We start from the raw sequence: 2,334 nt of genomic DNA, 5'->3' as shown, positions 1-2,334 counted from the left end.
CCCTTGGTTTGGGCATGATTGAATGACAGAAACAAAGAAACAACACAACTCTTTTATATATATAGATGACGATATACAGTAGTATAAGCAATTGGCTTTCATTATAATGGTTCTGTTTATTTCGCTCTTGCTATTTCCATGCTAATTTAATCAAGGTTTAAGTCAGTTCAGCACACCAAACCTCTGAACTGCCGATTTTGCACGATGAAGCAGTATAGGATATTTTGAAGTGGCTAAAAGTGACGTGATGTTCTATCTATATGTAGGTATGTATATTAAGTCTTTAGAGAGATTAAATAGATATACCGTATAAAGCTGACAGCCATCTCCTAATACAGCCTTATTATTCAAAGTGTACTGAATGGCTTCGGTTCCTAAGCATCGCACACCTGAAGATGAAGTCCTTGGAGCAACTCAGCAGTAGCCACGCTGTCTGCAGCAATCATCTTCGTGAAGAGTGTTACTCTAATACCGGCAGACATGATCCAACAGCTGTCCCCCCACCTCCAGTAATAAGTATGTGTTGCACCCCCTAAAAGAATATTTACTCGTCTAAATTATACGTGTAGTATTTTAAAAATGTGCATTTATACAGACAATGGGTAATATCAAAATATTGCGAATATAAAATTTACGAGTACCTGTAGTATACTAAATTGACCCCTTACATAAGTCGCAATTGCATGTCACGTAATACAATTAATATTCCAAATATGTTAATAGTATTGCCCATCAAGTCACTGAACCAAGAAGTAATATATCGTCATACTACTGTAGCCTACCAATGGATTTCACTATCCCATTCTAGAAGAATGTGGATGAGAGTGATATTGATTCACGTAAGGACATCTTAAAGTCAGTTTACACAGACGCAGCCAGTTAATGCATAACATTACTTCATTTAGGTGATAATGATGACCTGGGCCGCTTCAGCTGCCATCTAATACGTCGTTCAGTGGAACGTGGTGAGGTGAAAATCCAGTCGATATGCTTTTAACGTAAAATCTACGAAAATCTATGATGTAAAGAAGATTTTTATACAAATCATTCATCATTCATTCATTGCCAGACGCCATGTATCCCAGACGGGGTGGCCAATGGCTTAGAGTTAATTGTTTTACATGGAGGGGCACTAATCCTCCACCAACCCCACTTGCATGTAGGGATGCCAACAGCATCTGGTGTTCCCAGGCGGTCACCCATCCAGGTACTAACCAGACCCAACGTTGCTTAACTTCGCTGATCGGACGGGAAGCGGTGTACTCAACGTGGTATGGCCGTTGCACAAAGCTACAGCCAAAAACATTTATGAAATTCATAAAATGATAAATGCCTCACGTATTACCTGCTATTCTCCTCACGTATTCGAGTTAACGGTAAGGTTTTTATTATTTGGCCCAACTTCGCAGGGGATACGATTCTCGAGGATTCACCAGTACATCCCGCTACAACTGCTGAAGATTGTCTCACCATTGACGCCCATCTAGGTACAGTTAATCAATATCAGTTGACACCAGCAGCCTATGGTAGATAGTCATCGATTTCTCGTATCTTTTAGCCTTTAATAATGATTATATGTAACGCATGCAATTTCATGGCAAAGACCAATTCTGTGAAAAGAGCACAAATTGTTGACGAACGCTTCCTCTGGTAGGATGTGTAGATGTCCATAACATGTTATAATACAGAACACGTTATGGCATGTAGTCTTATGTACGAATGATGCATAGCGAAACTGTGATGAGATCGTTATATTACAGAGCAGCCCCTCTGTGAGCTTGGTCGTCCCCCCTGTTGCAGTGATAATGGCGAGGATAATCCTTGTGAGCTGTCTTTTATCAATTCAGTCTCCTCATATTGATGCTGTCCATATCTCAGATATATAATAAGTTAATAACACTACTGGTTAGGTATGTCACAATGATCCCAAACTAGTTATGGCATTACACACATGGTAGCATCCATTCCTTCCACCCTGATGGTCAGAATCTCATGGTAGAGTGCAGAGATAAAATATCACAGCTGGAGAAGACACTGCATAGTCAGACTTTCCTGGAAGTGGATAGAGATGTACTACCATAGCTGCAGATAGCATTGCATGGTTTGTTGAAGAGCTAGTCGTAATACATATTGCAGAGTTTAATCAAATGAAAATGGTGCATACCAGATTATCTTTAGGGTCATTATAAAAGAATGTAGGCACTACACCCATAACATTCACTTATGATGTTAAGTAGTACAGTTGTCAAAGATATTCATAATTTTTTTTTTCAAGGAATTCCACTTAATATGAATATGCTAGCAAAGAATAGATATAATTCAATCTTGTTCTTT

General features: G+C 39.0%; 1 non-coding gene across 1 annotated transcript; it reads right to left on the bottom strand.

Moving 5' to 3' along the window:
* Positions 1 to 1,166: 1,166 nt before the first annotated feature.
* On the bottom strand, positions 1,167 to 1,285 carry LOC145416169 (5S ribosomal RNA). Its single transcript, XR_013900214.1, has one exon. It is a non-coding gene; the product is annotated as a 5S ribosomal RNA (ribosomal RNA).
* Positions 1,286 to 2,334: the final 1,049 nt, after the last annotated feature.

This window comes from Coenobita brevimanus, chromosome 104 (assembly GCF_032717465.1).
Source record: "Coenobita brevimanus isolate Jiangsu-jjx chromosome 104, ASM3271746v2, whole genome shotgun sequence".
In the NCBI taxonomy this organism is placed as follows: Eukaryota; Metazoa; Arthropoda; class Malacostraca; order Decapoda; family Coenobitidae; genus Coenobita; species Coenobita brevimanus.
The sequence above is the reverse complement of the archived record's forward strand: the minus strand, read 5'-3'. Positions and strand labels throughout refer to the sequence as shown.